The sequence below is a fragment of the Gymnodraco acuticeps genome, unplaced genomic scaffold (genome assembly GCF_902827175.1).
Source record: "Gymnodraco acuticeps unplaced genomic scaffold, fGymAcu1.1, whole genome shotgun sequence".
NCBI lineage: Eukaryota > Metazoa > Chordata > Actinopteri > Perciformes > Bathydraconidae > Gymnodraco > Gymnodraco acuticeps.
The window spans coordinates 7883860-7891229 of NW_022990295.1; positions in this window are offsets into that span (position 1 = coordinate 7883860).

Below are 7370 nucleotides of genomic sequence, written 5' to 3' on the forward strand. Positions count from 1 at the left end.
AAGTCCCTTCTCAAGTCCCCTCTCGAGTCCCTTTTCAAGTCTCTTTTCAAGTCCCCTCTCGAGTACCCTCTCAAGTCCCTTCTCGAGTCCCCTCTCGAGTCCCTTTTCAACTCTCCTCTCGAGTCCCCTCTCGAGTCCCCTATCAAGTCCCCTCTCGAGTCCCTTTTCAAGTCCCTTCTCAAGTCCCTTTCTAAGTTCCTTCTCAAGTCTCCTCTCAAGTCCCTTTCCAAGTTCCTTCTCAAGTCCCCTCTTGAGTCCCTTTTCAAGTCTCTTTTCAAGTCCCTTCTCGAGTACCCTCTCGAGTCCCCTCTCAAGTCCCTTTTCAACTCTCCTCTCGAGTCCCCTCTCGAGTCCCCTCTCAAGTTCCTTCTCAAGTCCCTTCTCTAGTCCCTTCTCTAATCCCCTCTTTAGTTCCCTCTCGAGTCCCCTCTCAAGTCCCTTCTCAAGTCCCTTCTCGAGTCCCCTCTCAAGTATCTTTTCAAGTCCCTTTCCAAGTCCCCTTCTCAAGTCCCCTCTCGAGTCCCTTTTCAAGTCTCTTTTCAAGTCTCTTTCAAGTCCCCTCTCGAGTCCCCTCTCAAGTCCCTTCTCGAGTCCCTTCTCGAGTCCCCTCTCGAGTCCCTTTTCAAGTCCCTTCTCAAATCCCAACTCATGTCCCAACCGCCGTAGGTGCCGCCAACGCCTGCTCCCAGTGCTCCTGTTCCGCCAGTGGCTCCGCCGGCTACGAACTCTGTCCTGCCGGCCCGTCCTTGTGCCCGGCTCGCTGACTATGCCCGCCGCGGCCTTAGCCACTTCTCTGCCTCTGCCGTGCCACCGGGCCGTCCGCCCGAGACTCCATCCGTGAACTCTGCCTTGCCCCCGGGTCGTCCGCCCGAGACCCCTTCCTGGTCCTCTGCCTTGCCCCCGGGCCGTCTGCCCGAGACCTCCTCCTGTTCCTCTGCCTTGCCCCCGGGCCGCCCTCCCGAGACCCCTTCCTGGTCCTCTGCCGTGCCTCCGGGCTGTCAGCCCAAACCTGCCCACCCTTTTGGAAGTGTTGGACTTTGTTAGGACATCTTGAATCCGTCCCTTGAGGGGGGGGGGTCTGGTGTCTGGTCTTCCTTCCTGTGTTTGCCCTCCTGTGTCTGATTGATGGCTTCTCAATTATCTAATTTCCCCTCCTCAACTCCCCTCCTCGACTCCTATCCTTGTGTCTTAGTCCCGCCCACAGGAGATGCGAGCGGAGGAGTCGAGGAGGGGAACCGAGGAGAGAGGAGTGGAAGCCGCAGGCGTTTAGAGAAATGAGAAATCCTCTCTTCTGAGCGGTCATTTTAAAGAGACGTCCATTAATGATGACAGGAGGCACAGCAGCACTGTCTGATGGACAGAACTGTGTTCATGACGACTTTACTTTGAATTAATTCACTGTGCGGCATAATGAGACAATAACAGGCTACAGATGCGGACATATACACACACATATATTTATATAAATACCATTTCAGAATCAAACAAGTATGAGAGCACTCTCATAATAACGTAACACAATCAGAGACTGTCGGCGGTCCGGCCGTCTCAAGTCCCTTTTCAAGTCCCTTTTCGAGTCCCCTCTCAAGTTCCTTTCCAAGTCCCTTCTCAAGGCCCCTCTTGAGTCCCTTTTCAAGTCTCTTTTCAAGTCCCCTCTCGAGTCCCCTCTCAAGTTCCTTCTCAAATCCCTTCTCTAGTCCCTTTTCCAATCCATAATTTGAGTCCTAATATTCCCCAATCCTGACAACTGTGGTGTAAATAACAAACATGACATCTGTATTTTGGTGTTCCCCTTGGTTCTGTTCTGGGTCCTCCCTCCTTTGCCTTTTAGCCAAATTAAGACATTTTAAAGGTTTATATTGTCAAGCAAAGCTAGCAAAACTTTTCAATGAATTTGAGCTCTCAAGTTAATGATGTAATTTGTATTTATGAAGTATGCTAACTCAGAAAAATTATTTCAGAGAAAACCATTCCTAGAATTCTGAGATAATCAATTTGGTAATTAGTTAAAACAAGGAACTAATGTATCATATTCTTCTGTACTAAGATCCTCTGATTTGTTTTTATTTGTTTTTCCTTTTTCCCGACTCAAGGCTCAAGCCATGGCTCATAAAATCAATCTTTTCATTTGGATTAAAACTTTGTACCCACCATTTTAAATCACCTGATGTTTTTATTGTGAAACACTTTGTGAAATCTGACCTAGAAAGGTATTTTGTTCACATTGTTTCCCAATGACATGATTGCTTACAAAAGTTGGTGTGAAAAGCATCTTGATACCCATTTTGTTGCAAAGCAAGAGAATAACTAGTTTGCAACCTTTTTATTTTGTATCCTTTTATTAAAAATGACCAAACAAAGTGAACACCCGCCTAGACCCGGGTCGCAGTAGTTGCTGTTGTTCAATAGCCCGAGGCAAAGAGATGATCTCATGGTTGTTTAGGAGATAAACACAAACACACATGCTGAATTGAAAGGTGCTTCAATAAAACAAAGATCAGTGGACATCAAGCATGTCTCAGTGTACCCTGCTGCCCTGGATGCAACATGAAACCCAACAGTTTCCAACGAATCAACCCCTCCAGCACCCGTTGTGTCATCTTTGTCAATTTGCTCAGTGGGATAGACCCCCCCTGTCCTCTCCCACATCCCTCTTTTCCACCTCCCTCCTTCCTGGAAGACAGTTGGTTTCTAACGCCATCCTGCTTCACTCCAGGCACCTAACTGGGATGGAAATAAGATGCAAATCCATCGACACTTTTCTCTTTTCTAGCATGTGAGCACTTGTCTGAGCCGAGAGCGCTTGTAACTGTATTCTTGTCTGTTTGAGTCACACTGGACTGTCAGTGTAGGTTTGGGAGCTCACGGCCTGCTGTTGTGGGTAAACAGCTGAAAAGTCTATATGAACAATGAGACAGTGCTAAAGTGTTTGAAGATCATTATCACGTTGCTGTATTCACTAACTGTTAACAGGCATCATGTATATGCATTCACATCTGCTTAACTCTACCTGGATGACACATGAGTGTGATCAAATATTATTTTATTGACTTTGTGGGATTGTCATTGCTTCTGTTTAACTTGTGGTTTTCTTTACATAATTACAGGACTGTCTCCGTGGTTGTGATGTTTTTCACTGTTTTGCTGAGGCCGAGGTTAGATGGTATCACACAGTTCCCATTGATGACAGTAAAAACAGTCACAGACACTGAGGGCATTGCAGACCCGTATGCTGCTCCCCAACTCCTCAAACACTTGAGCTCATGCACACACACGCACACCCACACACACACGCAGATAACTTTTTCCAGGTGTTACGGGATTCTGGGATACTTGATGAAGTGTGTTTTGCTTCACAACACTGCTGATGTTTTAGCCCTGTGTTTGGGTTTTACTGACCATTCAGTCCCATTAAATGGACTGTTATATGACCCTAGACTTACATAAAGGATACTCAAAACAATAATTCACTTGAATGTAATGTTTTATTGAACATACTTGTTTTACGTCTAAACATGTTCATCCACAGTCAGCTGAACTAACACTCAAACATTTCAAGTATTAACAAAAGCATAATATCTCTATTTTATTTATATATGGGAGGCTGTGGCTCAGTGAATACTGCGCTGAACTTCGAATCAGGGGGTAGCAAGTTTGAGTCCCACTGCAGTCAGCATGTTGTTGTGTCCCTGGGCAAGACACCTCACCCCAAATTGCTCCTGTGGGGATTGTCTGAAAGAAAAAATCCTTTGGAATAACTTCTTGTTATACATGAATTTATTAAATAACCTGCAACCCGCAGAAACTTCACCTGCATCAACCTGCAGATAAACAAAGTTCACACATTAAAACGTACTCCTAAAGTAACATCACATGACAGCACTTGAATTTGTTCCTTAAAAGACTGGACATTTTGAAATGTATTGGATAAATTGATTGATATATATAAGGTTTTTCTTTTAACAAACTCCTGCAAATTAAATGATGTACATTTTAAAATAAGAAATGAAACAAACCTCCTTTTAAAATTAAAAGTTGATTTAATAGCAATGGAACTCCCTTGTTCAGTTTTATGCACCTAAGTATTTGGTTGGTGTGTATGATCTATATTTTAGTGTTGCAAATGTTATAGTTTTAGCATTCATCATTGTCTTGCAACTTTCCACTTGCAGACACAATTAGAGAATATTGCTTTAATCTAACAATCCCTTTGATATGAAGAGAAAGCTCCAGTTTGGCTCCTGTCATTTGCGGACACAACCACCATCATCTCCAACAGTTAACTCACACCAAAACAATCCAGATTGATAAATAGCACATAGAGGTGAGAGGAACATTTTTATTTTTTGTATTTGAGATGAATTGTCCTTTAGAAAACAGGCACAGGACAATTGTACAACATAAATAATGTTTGTCTCCTTGTGTTAGTCTGAGTTAATTTACCTAATGTTTCCTTTGTTGGTGAGATGATGTACCTGTGTCAGTTAGTCCCTATTGTAATACATCTTTAATTCCTTAAAAAGAGAGGCCTAAGGACATACAAATGCTGATTTATGTTACATGTTGCATATAAAGAATACAGTCGAAATGTTGGTCATGGACATTCCATTACATGCTTTTATGCTTACACTAGTTTTTCATTATGCCTTAATGACCTTATGCAAAATGTGACACTGTCCTAACTGTTTTGTATTAACAGTCAGCTGTACGCGAGGGGGTGAGTGAGATTTGAGGAATGCAGGCAAACAGATCACACAACATTCCTGCATGATTGTTGCTTCAAAGCACTATTTTAAGACACATGTCCATGGGACATTTTGTCACCTGCTTTCAAAACACACGTAGGACACACAACACACAATATCAGAAATCTTTAAACTCTCCTGCAGAAATAAACCTGCTCACTATTAGTAATTTGGATCTCAATCTCCTCAGGTTTAGATACCATCAGTATGTATCGAGTATACTTTTGGATTATTTTTGAGGTACTTGTATTTTCTACTAATGTCACTGGTTCTATTACTACTCATCTTTATGTTCGTACTTAATTATCCCTTTTGCGTATCTACTTTTTTCAGGCAGCTTTAGGTACCAGTTTCTACATATAAAGTCATAAGAGGAACTGTTTACATAATCCTTTGTAATTTTTTCACACAAGGACTACATTACGGAAAAGATCGGAAAAATGTCTCTAACAAACATCAGGTGAAATTTCCTCCCATCAGGTTTCGGACATCACTTGTTGTTTGTCTGGATCTGCTTGAATGTCTGGATGTTTGCAACATGTGCATGTCTTTATGTCACCCAGCATCCTGGTCCTACTTGACCTGAGTGCGGCTTTCGACACAGTGGAGTCCATACCATCCTCCTCCACCGCGTCGAGATCTACACCAGGGTGACGGACACGGCTCTGAAGTGGTTCTCCTCCTAACCCGAAGTACCACGTGTCTCTGGGGGGTTCCAGGTCAGACGACACCGCAGTGACATGCGGGGTCCCACAGGGCTCAGTGCTGGGGCCGATCCTGTTTTTAATCTATCTATTACCTCTGGGTCATATCATCAGACAACATAACTTCCACTGCTATGCTGACGACACCCAGGTCTATATCAAAACACAACCCAATCCCACCAATACTATCCAAACCCTAAACACCTGCCTGGAAGACATCCGCTCCTAGATGACCACCAACTACCTCCAGCTCAACAGCAGCAAGACAGAGGCAATCCTGATAGGTACCACCGACCAGCTTGCCAAGGCCACCAACATAAGCCCCTCCCTTGATGGTCAGCTCATTTCCCTCTCCTCTGTTGTCACCAACCTTGGTGTAAGGTTTGACTCCACTCTGTCTTTCCAAGCCCACATCAAACATATCACCAAGACCTTTTTCTTTCACCTGAAAAATATTTCCCGACTGAAGCCCTCACTCTCAACTGATGACACAAAAAAAACTGGTTCATGCACTCGTCTTTTCAAGACCATAGCTCAAGACTAGATTATTGCAATGCACTCCTCTCCGGTCTCCCAGCAAAATCCATCAACCGCCTGCAACTTGTCCAGAACAGCACAGCCAGAGTTCTTACCGGTTCAAAAAGGTCCGCACACATAACCCCCATACTTGCCAAACTACACTGGCATATATTATTTGAAGCAACACATTAAGTTGACGAAACACTCGAGTCAAATGTAATTAAAGTCCAGATCCACTCGTGTCTTAGACAGAGCAGTGATATCATAAACCTGTTGTCACGATCTGTCTGTGTTGTGTTTTGTCTTGTCTTTTTCTGTCTTTGGTTTCCTGTTTTATTTTGAAAAGTGTTCACCTTCTGTCTTGCCTGTTGCTTTCTGTCTGTTTTCCCTCCCTGATTACCCGATTGTGTTCACCTGGTGCCCCTGTGTTTTCTCCTCCCTCCTCACCTGTCTCTTGTTTGTTTGATTAGTCTTGTGTGCATTTAGGTTCTGTGTTTTCTGTTAGTCTTTGTGAGTTCCTTGTTGTTGTTAGACCGTATTCACTGGGAAGAGTGCTGTCTGAAACCTTGAAATAAAGGTATTTTCTGTTAATCTGCATTTGGGTCCTGCTTGCCTCTCTCAACCCTGACAGAAGGAACTCACCAAGGATGGGCCCAGCAGATTCTTTTGAGCTGGAATTAGCTCAGCTTTTCTTTTTCTTTGGCTGGCTGCTCTGATAAGTGGAGGGGAGCGTCTGGATTTCAGCAGTGAGAGGCTGCTCTGGCTGAGGCACACCAGATGGCTATGGAGAAGCCAGGTTTAGTGAAGTTCTTACCTGGCTGGATTTTGGACTTCCTCTCGGTGTGTGATTCCCGGCCTGCTAGCCCAGGCATGCTAGCACCCTGCCTCCCAACTCCCAACCTGGCGCCGTACGCCTCGGTGTGTTCCGTCTGGAGTCGGCCTCTGCTTCTTCCCCAGTTCCTGCTCCTGTCCAGGAGCCATTCTCTGGAACTCGTCTGGCTTTTGGAGGTCTACGGAGCCTCCAAAAGGCTCTTAAGAGAAGGAGTCGCAGGTCCAGGCTAGCAGCCCTAGCCCTGGAGGCCATGCTTTGGGCTCCAGTACAGGCCCCAGCAGCCATGGTTCCAGCCCCAGTTCTGGCCCCTGCAGCCATGGTTCCGGCTTCAGTACAGGCCCCAGCAGCTATGATTTAGACTCCAGCCCCTCGTCTCCGGCCGACGCCAGCTCCCCGTGTCCTGTCGGCGTACTGGCCGACGCCAGCTCCCCGTGCCCTGTCGGCATTCCGGCGGACTCCAGCCCCCCGTGTTCTGTTGGCGAACCGACCGTCTCAAGTCTCCTCTCAAGTTCCTTCTCAAGTCCCCTCTCAAGCCACATCTCCAGCTCCCTCTCAAGCCACATCTCCAGC